The sequence below is a fragment of the Lissotriton helveticus genome, chromosome 1_1 (genome assembly GCF_964261635.1).
Source record: "Lissotriton helveticus chromosome 1_1, aLisHel1.1, whole genome shotgun sequence".
Lineage (NCBI taxonomy): Eukaryota > Metazoa > Chordata > Amphibia > Caudata > Salamandridae > Lissotriton > Lissotriton helveticus.
This window is the reverse complement of record NC_136057.1, coordinates 276,724,593-276,743,428: the sequence shown is the minus strand read 5'-3', so window position 1 is coordinate 276,743,428 and position 18,836 is coordinate 276,724,593. Positions and strand designations below refer to the sequence as shown.

Genomic DNA, 18,836 nt, shown 5'->3' with positions numbered 1-18,836 from the left:
CCCTAGAGACAGTGTAGTAAAGACACTTGGTGTCGCTAATGATGGCATTACAGAGTAATATGCCTGGAGTGGGTCTGCGGAAGCAAACATTTAGAAGGAACAAAAAACAAAAGAACATATACACCCTAGCCGCACCCACCATCACCCCCCCTCCTCACCCTAGTCCACCAAACAGAAAAAAGGGAAAAAAGGGAAAAATGGGAAATGCTAGATATGTGGGGAATTATCGTGGCTGTTTGGGATCATGCTCCTGTGGGATTTGTGTGTCAGTGTGGCGGAGGAGCCTGAGGAATCGAGGGCATGTCAGCACCCAGAATTCAATTACGAGCAGGGTAGGAAGGGACGCCACAGCTCTGGGAATTCAGCCCCTCTGCCGGCCAGTGTGAGGGTTAGCTTCTCCATTCCCAGTACCATCCAGAGTCTCTGCAGCTAACCTGAATGCGGTGGGGGCTGGGGAAAGCGCCAGTATGTTCTGGGTGGCCCCTACCAAGGCGGTGGCGATTAGTCGGCCCCTCCGGGATTTCAAAGGATATGTTATCGGGTTGGGTAGACCCAGAAGGATGTACGCCGGTAAGTGTGGGAGTTGTGTGTTGAGGTAAGAATCTATTTCATGGAGGATTGAGGTCCAATATGGTTGGATGCGGTCACAACTCCACAAAAGGTGCTCTAGGGTGCATATCTCCCTGCAGTCCCTCCAGCATAGAGCACATAGATGGGAGTCGAAGTGGTGAAGGCGCTCTGGTGTATAGTACCAGTAGGTAGCCACCTTGGTCAATGTCTCAGTAAGGCCTGTGTGTTATGCAGAGTGTCGAGCCCTATAGTAGATGTCTTCCCATTCTTTGTGGAATAGTGTCCTGTCCAGCTCCTGCTCCCAGCGTACCCGCCCTGCGTTTTATGTAAGTGTAGTAGCTGTTAGTAAGTGTTTATAGAGGTCCAAAATGAGTTTTTTATCAGTGGTTAGGGTAATCAGCCATTTCTCATATGGGGTTAAGAGACATTGAGCGCCTGGATTAACTTGCGGCTGGAGTGCCCAGTGCCGGAGCTGTAAATAGGGCAGTCGCTCCATTTCTGGGATACCGTAATCTGTTTTGAGTTGTGGAAACAGGATGATTCCATCGAGGTCAAACAGGTATCAGAGGGATTTACTTGAAGTGGGGTGCCAATTTGTGAAGGCCTTAGGGTCCACGCCTGGGTGGAAGTCTGGATTATTAAACAGAGGTGTTAGGGGCAGGGAAACGATGTCAGCTTGTGGGTGGTAGCAGTGTAGGCCCAGGCCTCCATGGTCATGCTTGTGATATAGGACGCATAAAGAGTAGGTGGTCTATGCGTCTTCTGGAGGAAGGGAATACCCTGCAGGGGCATGGCCGCGACCGCTTGGTCTTGGAATAGCCAGTGCTTTTCGGATTCTAGGAGGTTCCATTCCACCAAGTAGCGGAGCTGTGCAGCGTAGAAATAGAGCTGTAGGTCAGGGATTCCCACTCCACCCCTGGAGCTGTAATTTAGAGAAAATACATTGGGCTTGGAGAAGAGCTGGAGGAAATAAACTAGGTGTATGTAACTGGAGATTAGCACACAGACCATTAAAGAACAGATTGTCACTCAAAATACTGGGAAGTTAACCCCATGGAAGCTCATCATATTCTGCTGCTGCGCTGGGATTTACAAAAACCCATTATTCATGACGAGCTGGGCTCGTCATGAGCGTGCGAGGAGGCTACTTCATGACGAGCCCAGCTCGTCATGAGCGTCGAAGGGGTTAAACTGTGAGCTCATGATGTATGGCTGTGCTATAACATTTTGGCATTGTTTCACGTTTTAGGTCTCTTCTAATGATTAGTGAGATGAGTATCAACCCCCCCCCTGTCAGACCATATACACGGTAGTATACATGAGCAAAGGGGATGCCTTTTATGTATGATGCAGAAAATCGACATTGTGGGTAAGTAAGAGTTCTCCTCATGACATTCTAGAACAGGACTTGTGATTATTTCTAACATAGGCAAACATAACACAGCACAAGTAGCAGTATACCTGGTGAATACTGTTGATTATCACAGGTTTCCCAGGACCCTTCCAGTATATTTGACTTCAAATGTATCACCAAATACTTCATTGTGATTTTACCTCTCCAAGTGTATCTAGTTTGAGCAGTCAAAGCTTACACCAGGATTTAGAAGGTTTGTAAATCAGGATGGTGTAGTAATCATGCACAATACATTAAATAAAGAGTCTCTGCTATCTGTTACAAATGAATAGGACCTTATTTGCATTTTTGAAAGGCAGAGTAGTTAAAATAGTTATAAAATAGAAACAACGGGAGACTGTACCACTTTCTTAAACTGAAATATGACCCCATAAAGTGGCATGTGCTTAGAAAATTATAGCAAACACACGAAAGGTGATGGGAGGATGTGTTGTATGGCTTGTGCCAAGTGTGGTAAAACTTTGCATTTGTCGAACAACATAAACATTGGGATAGTGTGAGTCTGATTCCTCATGATATGTTGGCCTAGCTCACAGTGTATCATCCAAACCCCTAACCTTATAGGGCAACAAATGTGTGTGAAACCTCAGAACATGATTACCCTGATCCCCCAAGGAAATTGTGGTAACAAATCTAGAACGTTTTCATTTGGATTCTCTTGCATACTAGAGGTACACAAGAAATACTCAGCCAGGATTCACTACTGTAGCATTGTTATTCTTGAATAAAATATGTGCGCTGCGATTATTTGCAGAATGAAGCCGATTAGCGTAATCTGCATTACAAGAACAGTGAAAAGAATACACATTTCCACCATTGTGCAAAGACAGTGTATAAATTCAGGCATATAAGTACTGTGTATAAGTGTACTCCTAACAAGTGCTCACTAACCTAGCCTTGCCTAGGGTGGGTCAACTGCCAAATCCTCGCTGGGTGGACTAACTCTCCGTTATCTATGGGTGAGTGTCATCAGACTGTCCGTCTTGGTGTACAGCTGGACATCTCTTGTGCTGGTGAATAGGAATCAGCTGAGTTGGCATTCTGACATGTGGTAACCCCGGAGTGTCAGGTGAGTGTTCATCTGCCTTAACAAGGAAGTGGTGATGCATTTATAAAAATAACCCACCTGGTCATGTCGCAACCCCTATTTAGGCCACCGCTGTTTATTCTAGCGGTGTTACTAACTGGACAAATAACAAATATGACATTGGCACAATTAACTTTATCCCTCCTACGAATTGTTCAAGATGTCATGATAATTTACCCACGAAGTAGAAATGTAAGCATTGCAGATTCAGAGATTGTTATCCTGCATTGACGCACATGCAAATGTATGTCCAAAGTCATCATGTGTAAAAGAAAAGGGAACTTAAGAAATGTGAGCATGTAAATGGCAGTGTTTCTGCTAGGCCTTTCCTGACCACATGACAGATGCCTGCAAAAGGTCTAACCGCTGGCAATCGCTTGGGTAATATTACAACCCACCATTTTGTTGCCTACTACACCACCTCAGGTTAGACCCAGCCCTTCTACAAATCAGGTTTAGTTATAATCCATTGGTAACAGTGCATCCTTAACTACCAAGCCAGGTCCTTTCCGTACAAGCAGCCCAAGACTGGTTTCTCTCTGATTGGAGCTCTTCAGTAAGGAGTAGCCTTGCTCCAGTGGCAAGGTGAGCAAGGGACCACCACCTTAGCATGCACTTGGCCAATCAGGATGTTACATCACACACAGAGTGGATGATTGTTATAAGTCTAACCATTGGCAATCACTTGTGGTAGCATTCCAACCCTTGGAGTGAAAAATAATGACAGACTGGGATGTGGCCCAGGAATTGCTCGTAGCTGAGATTAATTCAAGCATTGTATCCACTACTTTTTGTATAGGTCAGTGTGTCATCCAAAGAGTGACTGGTATGCATAGACATAGATCCATCGCACACTGTTTCACTTAAACCAAGCTATGCCTGACTGATGAGCCCTAATCAGGGTGAAACTGGTCCTTTTTTGCTTCTGTTCCAGTTAAAGGAGGACCTGGCCTGTTTTTTTGGTTTGGAATGTTCCCATTGGAACAGGGTCGAGACAGATTTGCATATTGTTGGGTCCAAGCTGAGCTGGCATAGTGTGCAAATTAAAGATGGACTGGGATGTGGCCAGAATAATTACCCGTACCTGAGATTAATTCAAGCATTCAATCAAGTGAGGCCCTCTGTGAGCCCCTGCACTCCCATACTGCTAGAGTTCGAGGCCCTCCATGTCTGCCTTCTGCCCCCTTCAGCCTCTCCTTCTGCTCCGTGTCACCTCCAGCTTCTTCACCCTACAGACTCTTCTTCACTTTTTCTCCCCTTTCTGCTCCGTTTCACCCTTTATTCTCTTTGCTTTTCTCTGCTTTCTGCTCTGTTTCACCCTGCATTCTCTTTGCTTTTCTCCGCTTTCTGCTCCGTTTCCCCTTTAGTCTCTTCGCTTCTCTCTGCTCTCTGCTCCGTTTTAACCCTTTATTCCTTTTGCACTCTTTCACTTTTTTTTCACTTTTCCTCGCTCTCTTGGCCTCCTTTCCCCTGTTTTTCCCGCCACTACTGCCCCCGCGGCCCCTCCCCCCAGCGCAACCAGCCCTTTCCAGTTCCCCTCCCTGCTCCCGCCTCCCAGCTGTCCAGCCCTCTCCAGCCCCTACTTAATGGCGGCCGCTGCGGGGACTGGTGAGCAAGACCACTTATTCTACGTCAGTGAAACTGCTCTCCCACCCTCGCAGCTCCTCCATTAAGTGAGACCCTCTGTGAGCCCCTGCACTCCCGTAGTGCTGGTGTTCAAGGCCCTCCTTGTCTGCCTTCTGCCCCCTTCAGCCTCTCCTTCTGCTCCCTGACACCCTCTAGTTTCTTCACCCTTCAGGCTCTTCTTCACTTTTTCTCCGCTTTTTGCTCCATTTCACCCTTTATTCTCTTTGTTTTTCTCTGCTTTCTGCTCTGTTTCCCACTTTATTCTTTTTGCTTCTCTCTGCTCCATTTCACCCTTTATTCATTTTGCACTTTTTCACTTTATTTTCATTTTTCCTCGCTTTTTTGGCCTCCTTTCCCCCGTTTTTCCTGGGGCTGCTGCCCCCACGGCCCATCGCCATAGTGTGACCAGCCCGTTCTAGTTCCCCTGCTCGCTCCCGCCTCCCAGCTGTCCAGACCTCCCCGACCACTACTTAATGGCCCCCATATGCTACCAGACTGCGACCAGCTCCAGGAACCCTGGATCTCCGATTCGCCAATGCTACGACCCAGCAGCACTCCACGCACTCAACTCAGGCTGCAACAACAACTGTATGCTAGCATCACCAGCCGATACCCACGGACCCTTCAGCTGCAAGCCCTGCCGGCACTCCTGCAGCACCGCCAGGAACACGGAGCCAGCACAACACGCCCGCAGGAACAATACTGAACCGAAGACCCTGCAATGCATCCTCCTCAATGTCGGATCACCTCACAAACACGCCACTGAAATCTGGGACCTCCTCGACAGCACCACCCCGGATTTCGCATTCCTCACTGAAACCTGGACTAACACCACCTTGGGACAGAATATTGTCATCGCCATCCCCCAAGGATTCAAGATATCTTGGAAGGACTGCCCCACCCACCCTGGAGGAGGAATAACCATCGTCCACAAATCCACCCTCTGGCTGAGCACACTCTTCGATGTGACCACAGCACTGATGGAACACCTACACTTCACGATACAGGCCAGCCCTACCACCACCATCCGAGGAACCCTCATATAACGACCCCTCGGACCCCGCGGAACTTTCACCAACTACATCACGGATATCATCTCCCCGCAAGCCATCTCGTCCATCAACTACACCCTGCTGGGAGACCTCAACTTCCACCTCGACAAACAACTGGACCCCAACACCACAGCCCTCCAGGACAACCTCCACAACATTGGACTCCGTCAGATCGTGACCGAACCCATGCACTCAACAGGACACACCCTCTTCAGAACAGGAAACTCCATCACTTTCAGCCACACCACCGAACTCCCGTGGACAGACCACCGATGCGTCCACTTCACCTTCAGATCACCCACCATCCACAGACACCAGCACCTGCTCCCACGAAGAAGCTGGAACAAAATTACCGATGACCAGCTCACCTCATCAATCAGCAACTCCACCACAACCATCGCGTAAAATGACGACCCCAACACCTCAGCCCTAACTCTGCACAGATGGATCTCCAACAGCGCCAACACCATAGCCCTCCTCAAGAGAAACAACACACATGCCAAGAAAGCCAGATGGTTTACCACTGAACTTCAAGAGTCCAGACGCACTTTCCGCCGCCTTGAGAAGTCCTAGTGGAGCTCCAAATCCACAGAAGCCAACAACAACTTCAAAGCCGCCACCAACGCCCACCAGCAACTCATCAGAAAAATGAGGAAAAAAGCAATTGAAGACAGAATCTCCACACACGCGCACAATAGCGAAGAACTCTTTAGCATCATCAAGGAGTTCTCCCAACCCACTAATGAGTCTACTGACATCCCTCCCTCACAAGACCTCTGTGACAGACTCAACACCTTCTTTCACCACAAAATCAAGAGGATTTACGACAACTTCGACAAAGACGACCAACACACTGAACCCTCACCAACCACCTTCGACACCCTGAAGCCAACGATTGACAACTGGACAGCCCTCACTACCTTACCACCAAAGACACACTGAAGACGATAAATTCAATCCACTCCGGGGCCCCAACGGACCTCTTCCCCCACCACATCTTCAACAGAACCGCCGACACCATCGCACCCATGCTCTGCCACACCATCAACGGCATCCTGACAATCCCCTCCTTCCCCGACGACTGGAAACGCGCCAAGGTCAACCACTCCCGAAGAAGCCCTCAGCAGATCCCACCGACCTCAAAAACTACAGACCGATCTCCCTGCTCCCATTCCTAACAAAAGTTATCGAGAAAGCCATCAACAGCCAACTCGCCACCTTCATCGAAGAGCACAACATCCTCAACTCCTCCCAATCCAGCTTCAGAAAAAAACACAGCACGAAAACCGCCCTCCTCACTGCAATAGACGACATCCACGCCCTTCTGGACAGAGGAGAAACAGCAGCCCTCATCCTCCTGGACCTCACAGCAGCGTTCAACACAGTCTCCCACCGCACCCTAATACGCAGACTCCACGACGCAGGGATCCGGGACAAGGCCCTCGACTGGATCCACTCTTTCCTCTCCAGCAGAACGCAGCCGGTCAGACTCCCTCCTTTCCTCTCGGACCGATACCAACCACGTGCGGAGTCCCCCAGGGATCCTCCCTCAGCCCTACGCTCTTCAACGTTGACATGGCTCCGCTCGCCCCCATCGTCAGAACCTATGGACTCAACATTGTGTCATACGCAGACGACACCCAACTCATCCTCTCCCTATCCAACGAACCCAACAGCGCCAGACACAACTTTCAAGAAGGCATGGAAGCTGTAGCCAAATGGATGCCTACAATTCAACACCGACAAAACAGAAGCACTCATCATCGGCCCGAACCCCGACACCCAGAACTATACCTGGTGGCCCACTGCCCTCGGAAGCACTCCCTCCCCAATGGACCAGGCACACAACCCAACCTTGGAATTATCCTGGCCCACGAGCTCCAAATGGACCACCAGACAAACTCCGTCGCATCCTCCTGCTTCCACACCCTCCACCTCCTATGCAAGACCTCCAAATGATCCCCCTCGAACACAGAAAGACCGTCACCCATGCCCTCGTCACCAGCAGACTTGACTATGGCAACGCACTCTACGCCGGAATAAACAAATACCTCATCCACAAGCTACAAATCATCCAGAACGCCACCGCAAGACTGGTCCTCAAACTGCAAAGACAATGCCACATCTCCCAGCACATGTGCGCACTCTACTGGCTCCCCGTCGAGGCTAGAATTACCTTCAATATTCTAACCCATGCAGACAAGGCCCTCGACAACACCAGACCAGCATAACTGAATAGCCGACTCAAATTCCACCCACCCCAAATGACCCTACGATCAGCCCAGCTATCCTACACCGTGGTTCCCCGCACCAGAAAGACCAGAACGGGAGGCCGCTCCTCCTGCTTCCTCGCAGCCAGAGCTTGAAACGCCCTTCTGCTCCACCTCAGACAGACAACTTTGCTCCCCATCTTTGCGAGAAACCTCAAAACCTGGCTCTTCGACAGACCCCACCTTGATGGATTGGAACCTGTATCCCCCCACCACCCAGCCAGTGCCTTGAGACCCTTACGGGTGAGCAGCTGCGCTTAACAAGCACCTGTTTGATGGATTGATCAATCCTTTTTTGTTTACTTAAAAAAATTATAGAGCTATTGAACAAAAATCTACTGAGTAGACAGTTACAGCGCAATACTTTAGCAATTAGTGCAGTGTTTTGTATTACAAGAATCTGTCCCTGGGTAACCAAGGGACTACTTAAAAAAAACTAAAAAAACATGATTGGTGGAATGCTCGAATTCATCTCAGCAACTTTTTATACTCTGCTGCGCTCCAGTTTTTTTGTCTCTTTGGCATTCATAAGCATTTCTAACTTAGCCCCACTATGATGGGAATAGTCCAACCTGAACATTGAGACAAAAAAACAAGCAACTCCATAATGGTTTATTCCTTGTTTTCCTCATCAGTTTGATGCAGTTTTTATCCTAAGGCAGAATAAGCACAGTCCCATGTCTGGCCATAATGGTCAGGTTTAAGACGTCTCGCTTAGAAAAACAAAAAAGTGATGAGTGAAATACTGGAAATTATTTAGGGTGCATTTCAGTAAATAACCTTTTCACCCACTATGCCACTCTAGATAGGGACCATGCATATGTAATTCACACTTGGTCCTGCTCCAGTAAGAACAATTGGTCCATACTTCCAGGCCAGGTCCCCCAATACAGGAAGACAAGCAATTCCAGACCAACTTCAGACTAGTTGGACATTATTAGGGAGGTGCAGCTTGAGACAGAAAGAGGTACAGTGAGCATGAGACCCACGTCTGGACTTTATATTTGTGATTAGGGCATCTCACTTGTTACAAATGTACTCATTGATGCAGCAGTCACTGCCAAAGCTTGCCTTTCAGTGAGAGGTGAATCCTAAAAGGCAACCTCGGGTGTGCTAATGGTTAGCACAAACATAAACTAGACAGGATCTTACTTTTCATGTTGTTACCAGGAAACTATTGGAAACTATTTGCATTTGTAGGTTAGTGTAGGGGAAAATGGGAACTGGTTAGGAAGCCCCATCTCTGTCCTAGCAAGTGCTGAATTTGCACCTGAGGTCACAGGTGGGGGGCATCAGCACTCATTTTTGTGTCCCAGCACATATTTCTGATCAACAGCATCCACACCAGGGGCCCTATTATGTAAATGGCGAACTTTCCCTGTTTCCGCTCGACATAGCTTAAAATAGGTGCGCCGGACACAAATAGGGAAAGTGTGCTCTATTATATGGAATGCGCTGCCCCCAAGGCAGCCGCAAACTCGCTTTGCCCCAGGGATAGCATTAATGTAAAAAATGGAACGGTTGCTTTGAAGCCGCTCCGTGTTTTCATAGTGTAGCAGTCAACCCGCCTGCACTTTTAAAGGGGATTAGAGATCCCCTTGCAGGCAGGTGCAGTGTGTGACTGCACACACCTGGGGCGTCCCTGGGACCCCCGTCCCACCTCCAGAGGGCTGCAATCAGTGGGCGCACGGACAGTGCACCACCTTTTAGGTGCCGCACTGTTAGTGTGCCTCCTGAGAGCTGCTGGTGCAGAGGCAAAGGGATACCCTCATTTGCATGGAGCCATTAAAGGTATTAAAGAAGGGGACATGGAGCGTGGCTAGCAGCCGAAGTGAATGGCGGCTAGATAGTAAGGCTCCTGCATTCCCGCCGTATATGCTACATCATCCTGTGTCATTAAAAGCTGTAAACTCACTCTGCGGGTGACCCAATAGCCCTGCGATCCACCGATGCCAAAGACGGGAGGACTGGACTCCTCTGCGGCGGGTAGAAAGTGAAACTCAGGCAGACAGTGGCGCGAATACCAGCATGGTGGTGTGGAGACTCCCAATATCAGGAACACGATTGCCCTAGGAACTGTACGCCAGAGACTCTACAGGTGGGATATCCTAGTCCTGGGCATGGAACTTCATAGCACCGGTGGCGGAAAATCGTGGAGCTAAAGTGCCGGTCCCGAGGTAACGGGGCAGGAGCCGTGGAGCAGAGACTACAAATTTAGGACCCCGGCTGTGGCGGCCTGCTAGGCCCAGCCCCGGCCTGATTTAGTGGGCGTACCTTGGCACCGGATAGACTGAGGCTACACGAGCTACAACATAGCCTGGGGGTGGAGTGGGTGCTGGTTGAGGACAACCGGACCGTCCTGTTGTGGCGCCCCCCCTCCTGTTGCACGGGGTGGAAATCCGACCCTCAAAACTGGCGCAGCCTGCATGGATGTCCTAGACGGGGTGACAAGTGACAGGGGTGACCGGTGGTGTGTGCCCCCACTCCCCCACACACATCGACTTGTTATCAGCAGCCACTTGATTACGAAGCGATGGTTTGGGCTTGAACCTGAAGCAGAAAAGTGGGATTATTCACGGCAACACTGCTGCCATTTAGCTTCTAGGGGTGAGGTCCCAGGGGCAGAGAGAGGCTCAACTGATAAAGGGTGCCGAAGGCTGATGGTCGGAGTCCTGGGATTTGTAGCTGGAAGACACAACTACCCAAGGGGGTAAGTCCGGGGTGGATCGTGAAGTACAACACATGGAGATGCCAGGAGCGCAGGGAGATCCAAAAGATGTGCCAGAGCCCACACTTCATGATGTCATGGAAGCCATAAGCGGCGTACGCACCTCCCTCAATTCAGTCACAGTGGAAGTGTCCCTCATAAGGGCAGATTTTCGCAAAATGGATGAAAGGGTGAAGGAACTCAAAATTCTTGCGACGTCGCTGAAGACTGACACATCCCAACTTCAAACACAGGTGGCTAATCTACAGAACAGACAGGAGAGGGTATCTCAACAGCTGGACGAGTATGAGGGGCGGGCCCGGCGAAATACCGTATGAATACTGGGGGTACCGGAGCGGGCTGAGGGGCCAGCAGCCCATCTCTATGTGGAAGATTTAATAACAAACCACCTAAAACCCAAGAGTTTGTCACTGTACTTTTCAATCGAAAGAGCACATCGAGTACCAGGGGGTAGGCCGAAACCCGGGCCCCCCCAAGACCCATCATAGCCCGGGTCTTCAATTATAGAGACAGAGATATCATACTACAGACAGTAAGATCCAGCCCTCCGCTTAATATTGAAAATAACAACGTCACGTTCTTCCTGGACTTCACGGCCAAGGTCCAGGCCCAACGACGGAGATTTCAGGCAGTGAAAAAAGAACTTAGGGGCTGCGAAGTAAAGTATGCCATGCTCTTTCCGGCGAAACTCAGAGTGGACTCTGATGGCAAGACATGGTTCTTGGCTTTGCCAGAGGAGGCATGGGACTGGTTGGAGGGATGGAGTAGAGTGGGGGGCCAGTGTCGCAACCAAAATGGAGGACCCCGGCTGCACAGAGAAGACAACGGGGCCCAGCCTGTTGAGAATCCTGCTGCTCTGATGGGGAAAGAGTCATCAGACAAGTAGTGCTTAAACACGAGGTCCAGATGGCATGATGTTCGGCAACAATGCAAGTACTGCAGCAATGGCGAGACTGTTCCTATGAACTGATTAAAACTATGGGTTGCCCGAGTTTTACCTGTACGACTGCCAGTCATGAACACACATAATTGAGAGGTGTGCTTCTTAGCCACCTTATTTCTAGGAAAGGCAGACAGACAGACAGACAGACTGTTATAGACAAGACGTACAGTGAAGTCAGCGGGGATGGGGGCGTACTTGGCCCACACCGTTCAGCATTTCTGGGAAGGAGAGAGGCACTCTGCCTAGTTGGGGAGTGGGTAGTTTTAAATCCATGGGCAGGTGGGCAAGGAGGGAGGTGGATGAGGGGGGGATGGATGGGGGTTTGTCTTTGCAAGTTTTGGTTGATTTGGCAGTAACAATTGTATATTGTCATGTACCGATCTCATTGCTGACCTAAGTTATGAGGGAGATGTGAAGAGCAGTATTGCACTAGATCAGCTTGTATCAGATCCAAATTACACAATACTTTTGGCCTGTCATGCTATGATTCTCCGGTTGCTGGATGATGGGGGATGAAATGGATATGTCACTCTCTGTCCTTATCTGGAATGGGAATAGGGTGGGAGATAAAATCAAATGTGAAATTGTTCAGCAGTATCTGAAATGTCAGTCTCCAGAGGTGGTGCTGCTACAGGAGACACATCTAGTTGGGAACAAATGTAAAGCCCTTACACGATGGGGACATAAACTCCTAGTGCATGCTGACTACACCACAAGCTCTCGGGAATGGGTATTCTGGTTAAGAAAAACCTGGCTCTTATTGCCCACCGTACTTCGGCAGACCCTGTTGGAAGATTTGCCATTTTGGAGGCCCAATGGGAGGGAAGAGCGCTCAACATAATCTCACTATACCTGCCACTGGCACTCGGTAAGGAAGCCCTGGCAGACCTTGGCAAAATACTAACTGATCTTCCTGTGGGCACTCTAATTCTAGGGGGAGACTATAACCTAACCATAGATGACACAATTGGTAGACACCCACAACGGCCGGGGGTAAGACCAAATGTGCTTATGGTGGAATTTATCACAGCTATGGGCCTAATGGATGTAGGGCGTGCACTTCACCTGAAAGAACCGCAATTTTCCCATTTCTCTAACACACACAAGAGTTCATCCCGCATTGATTATTTCCTGATACATACTGCCTCGATAGATAATTTTAGACACCCCCAGGATTTGCCGAGAGGGATCTCGTATCATTCCTCCGTTAGGGCCGAATTCACACATTGGGAGCGGCAGCCACGTACTACTATTGTCCTCGACCCATCGTTGCTGAAAATACCATATACAACAAAACTGGTGGACGGAGGGTCCTAGGGTATATTTATAGACCAAGCACAGACACAGCCCCCCAAAAACAGTCAGTCAAGAAAACAATAAGTATCTGTGGGTCTAGAAAATCAACTTAGCCTCCCATAACTGGTACAAAGTCTCCCTAAAAAAGTAATAAACGAAAACTAATCATAAGTGTGAATCAAGCACAACAAGATACTTCCAGGGTATAAAAGTACCTATCAGTTATCGTCCGGTACCGCCCTTGTCATTATCTGGGACTCCTCACACCAAGGAGAATATACTTTCAGCCACTTGATGTCCCAAAGTGGATGCACCAGTGTTTAAGGGTGTATCTGGAGTGACAATGTTCAGATAACTGAATAGCAGTGTCTTACCTATACTCTCTGAGTCAGAGAGAGACACTCTTGATAATGATTTATCAGACGAAGAAATTCAGAAAGCCATTAGTCAAATCCGATCTGGAATAGCAATGGGGCCTAAGGGCACTCTCATCGAGTTCTTGATAGCAATGGCCTTCCAAGTATCCCCACATCTGCGAGCTATGTATAACAAGAGTTACGAGACCGGAAAATTGCTCAAAGACCAGCGTCTTGCTACTATAGTAGTTATCCGTAAACCGGGTAAGCCCGGGGACAATTGCGGCTCATACAGACCGATCTCATTGATCAACGTGGGATCTAAGTTATTAGCCAAAGTGCTTGCCACTAGGCTAGTTGCAGTTATCTCCTCCTTAGTTCACCCGGACTAATCGGGCTTTATGCCAGGTAGGAACATGGCACTTAATATCCGTCGCCTCCAAAACGTGCTTGCACGCAGATATTACGTGGGGGAGAATGCAGTGGTCCTTTCATTCAATGCCTCTATGGCATTCGATTCTATAGAATGGCCGTTCCTAATTGCGGTTCTAACGAGGTTGGGAATTGGTCTGAAGTTTCTAGGCTGGGTGCAACTGCTTTATACGGATATACAGGGGCAAATAAGAGTTAACAATGACACGTTACGTGCCTTTACACTGCGAAGAGGTACCCGGCAGGGGTGTCCGCTATCGCCACTGATATTTTCCCTCATGCTAGAGAACCACTCGCTGCATGGATACATCAGGATGTAATGGTAAGGGGGCTGAAATGGACAGTGGATCAGGAGGATAGAATATCATTATACGCTGATGATATACTGCTGTATCTTGCCTCCCCCTATAAATCCATACACGCTGTCCTGAACATCTTCACGAACTTTGGGAGCTATTCCGGCTATGCGATTAACTGGAGCAAGTGTGTACTGTTTGTGCTTCAGGGGCAGGTTCCTCGTCTTCCGGCGAACTGTATGATAGACGTGGCTAGGGATGGTATCCAGTATTTAGGAATCTATGTCATAGCCGTAACCTGGCCCCTCTGCTGGCACGGTTGCGAGCAGATGTAAAATCCTGGCGGTCCCTGCTTCTGTCCCTTGTAGGCCGCGCTGCCCTCCTTAAGATGCTGGCTCTCCTGCAGTTTTATATATTCTCCAGAACTGTCCGAACCATGTCCCAGATACATAGTTCGCAGCGGTGGAGAGTGAGGTCCGTACGCTGTTGTGGGACGGCAGGGCCCCTCGTGTGTCACTGAAAAAGTTAACAAAAGGGTAGTATGATGGAAACATAGCCCTTCCTGACCTTAAACTCTACTGTTGGGCTTCACAGCTGGCTACTTGGGAGCAATGTATTCCACAGTCAAGAAACATAGATATATTGGGCCCACTTCTCACACGGTAGGAATCTAGCACCAAGTGAATTCCCGTTTAGGCTGGGCAAACACACTCACAAAAGCAGCACCACTATGGCAAGCCCAGAGACTGGGTACTCTATGTCACCAACCGGGGTTCGACAAGTGGGACATGATCGGGAGCTCAGTGGTAAGAGATTTGATCAAATAGGGTTCTATTCTTAGTTTTGAGGAACTCAGGGGATGTTGCCAAATGGCACAAGGGGAACTGTTTCGCTATTTACAGATTAGGCGCGCCCTTATGGCAGTTTTCACAGACCTCAAAAACATACCAGAGTCGTCACCATTGGAGGACCGATTGCTGGACGGGTCATTGCACTCGAAGGCCATATCCCTAACCTATAAAATTATGTAATAACTTGCCCGACACTTTCAATAAACTTAGAGAGAAGTGGCAAAGTGACCTGGGGCCTATTGATGACGAGGACTAGCAGGCAGCCCTGGTGTCCCCTAGAGAAGCGGCTATCACCCTCCACTTCCGAATGATTCAACTCAAAATTCTACATCTGTCCTATTTGACGGGAGCCATCCTGGCCAAAATAGGCACCAGGACGAATGCGCTCTGTCTTAGGGGGTGCAAACAAGTGGCCACCTTTTATCATACGATCTGGGGCTGCCCTGCTGTAAAGCATATATGGGAGGGAGCCAAAACTCTCATTCAAACTGCACTGGGGAAGGAGTTGGCTCTTACACCACAGTTGGGCTTACTTAACATATGGACAGCCACAGACCTCACAGAAATTGAGCAACAGATGACAACACTAGGATATACCTTAATTAAGCGAGAGATAGCACGAAATTAGGGGGGGCGGGCGCACTATCCACCCAGGTATGGGCGAAAGAGCTCAATAGGTGTATGGTGGCAGAAAAGGAAGTATTCACAACACATGGCTGCCCCAAAAAGAGGGATAAGAAATGGAAGGCATGGAATGTGTATCGGGGAAATATATGTATATCACCAATGATGGAACTAGAAATGCGAAGAAATTAACTCAGAGATGTGCCATAATTGTAACTGTAATTCGTTATCCCCTACTCATCTATAATGTGTTGGATAATTGCATATAAAAGAGAAAGGTGCAATGTATATGATTGCTGTCAAGTTTAATAAAAAGATATTTAAAAAAAAAAGAAGGGGACACACAAGCGTCTACGGACCCTTCTGTAATACTAAAGTGCCCCGGGGGTACGCAAAGGGGGTGCAAAGACCTGTTGAGCCCCAGGGGCACTTTTATAATATGGCCCCAGGAGGGATAACACTTTCACTATTTAGGTAGAGTAAACCATAAAATTACAACAACAATGTTGATGTAAAACATTAGCACCATAATAAGCATTGCATACAAACCAGCCTTTCATAGTACAAAAAGTTGTGCAAAATATTAGTTACAATGTGCAATCAGGGGACTCACTCAACAGTTACCTCCCAACAAAAACCTCAAGTATCAGTTTACAGGAGTGTTAAGGGGCCACCAATAAAATAATCTTAAAAGCACAGCAGCGAACATACAAGAAGTGCAAAGTAATAAATAACAGTCCATAAAGAGATAATGAAAAAAGAATATGTTAAAAAGTAAATTAGTATAAAACAATAATGTTTGCCTATGCCAGAGAGCAAGTTTAATAAAAGTGACAACACCTGCACATGCCACAGGTATGGAGAGCATCAGTAAATATAAAAGTCCCGGGATATGTCTGGTCACCAAGGCACCTCTAAGAATCGGGATTAAAAAACTTTTAGTATAACTACGATAAAAGCTACAATAAAATGCAAAGTGTGCCAGGGTTTGCAGGGAATGATCATCACAGGGACAGACAAGAATGGTTTTAGGGTCAAACTGGCCCGAGGGAAATGAGAGTTGACTCCTAATCTGGCCAAGCCTATATCTTGTCAATACATCCAAATCCCAAGCATTAAGCACGATCTCAAGATTCTGTTCCATTCCTGATGAATCATCACATACTCTGTATTAGCAAGATTCCTATGTTCGGTCAGCTCTCTCTCTCTCCTCTCCTCTCCTCTCTTGTGCTCAATAAAGCTTAATTTAACACAACATTTGTCTCTATTGGATACATTTGCAATCTTGGATAAAATAGCAGGTCTTCCTAACTTGGTACTTGTATCATTAATGTACTTACGCCTGGGAATATGGCCAGATAACAATCTAGCCGTTGAAAAGGTATCCTCCTGGATTAAAACAATGGTTAATATTGTAGCCCCAATTAAAAATGTCTTCCCTAGGAGAAAAAAATCATCAGAACTGTGGTTCACGGAAAAACTTAAGGCACAAAAACAAGTGTGCAGAAGGGCAGAAAGAAAATGGAGAACTAACTATGACCAAAGTATGAAAAGTGATTATGCACAAACTCTGGCAGACTACACTAAATTGGTTGTAGGGGAAAAAAGCAACCATTTTACAAAAAAATAAGTGAGGCCAAGCATTCTAGCAGGGAGCTCTTTGCGACAGTTAAAAAACTAGCGTATCTGCCCGCTGTGAAACAGATGGAAAGTAGCATAGAACTCGGCAACACAAGGGCAGTTCTTCGTAGATAAAGTCACGTCAGTGTACGAATCTTTTAAGACTAATAATAACATCAATGCCCTAACTAAGCACGCTAAACAATACATGGATATCTCAAACCCCAAAACTGTTTTTTGTTTCATGCCCACTTCAATAGAACAGATAAGCCAGGCAGTGAAGACCATCAGGTCTGGAGACCCAACGGGCCCATGCCCACCTAAGGTAATGCACATGTTTCCAGATATACTAAGTACACAATTAAACCTTGTGTTCACAGAGATAATCCAGTCAAGCCTCTTTCCAGACGCATTGAAAACAGCATCAGTCCTCCCACTTTAAAAAAAATCTAATCTGTTCCCAAAATAACCCAGTAGTTATCGTCCAATTTCAAGAATTCCTTTTCCAGCTAAGGTGTTGGAAAAACTGCTTAATACATAACTGACAGATTTCATATCTTCTAGAAATCTTTTGGACCAAGCAAAGTATGGGTTCAGGGCGGAGCATGGAACAGAGACAGCTCTGGCCATTGCAGCAGAGGGACTCAGGAGCATACTAGACGCAGGAGGGAAGGCCGCTCTAATCCTATTGGATCTATCGGCGTCCTTCGACACCGTGAATCTCGAGATACTTCACGCCTGTCTAGAAGAATTGGGGGTCCAAGACTCTGCACTCATGTTGATGTCATCTTTTTTAGTGGACAGAACTTTTTCAGTTAAATTGGGAGATTGTGCATCCAAATCCTTCATGTCGCTTTGTGGAGTGCCTCAGGACTCCTCCTTGAGCCCCACTCGTTTTAATATTTATGTTGCTCCCCTGGCATCGATCATCAGGCAGTGTGGGTTTTTGCCGGTTTCGTATGCCGACGACACCTAAATAGTGGTGTCGGTTTCTAGCAAGGTGGAGGAAACAGCCGACCTCTATATTGACTGCATGATGCAGGTTAATCAATGGATGCAGTTTACCTGCTTGAAACTGAATGGTGATAAAAACCGAAGTTATGCTACTAGGGCCAGATGCAGATTTTTGGTCTCCCAAATGGTGGCATGCCAGTCTGGGCGATTGCCCAATTCCACTGGGCAAAGTTCAAAATCTAGGAGTCATATTTGATGAGAAATGTACTTATAACCTCCAGATAAACAACTTATCTTCAACAATCTGGTACATTTTAAAAATGATCAGAAGAATACACTTTTTCATTCCCCATGACTCACATAAAACAGTAGTCATGGCACTGGCCCTGTCCAGATTGGATTAAGCCAACGCTCTGTACGCAGGGATTAAAGCCCAACATTAAACAAAACTCCAGCATCTGCAGAATGCAGCAGCAAGGCTAGTGCTGAATATCCCCAGATCTGAGCCAGTTTCTCAAAGACTAAGGGCCTTCCACTGGTTACCGGTGGAAAAAAGGATCATGTTCAAGACTGTATGTCTGGCCTATAAGGCCCTCCATGGTTCAGGACCACAGTTTTTGAGAACACACCTGAAATGGTATGTACCAGCAAGAAGCCTGAGATCCTCTCACGCAAAACTTTTACAAGTACCTAAGTTCAAGCAGGTTAGGTGGGAGG

The 18,836-nt window shown here is 47.7% G+C and overlaps 1 protein-coding gene across 1 annotated transcript in view; it reads right to left on the bottom strand.

The window, feature by feature from the left end:
- The window catches only part of LOC144792735 (cystine/glutamate transporter-like), a 336,763-nt gene that overhangs the window by 200,965 nt on the left and 116,962 nt on the right, over window positions 1–18,836 (bottom strand). The window lies entirely within an intron of this gene.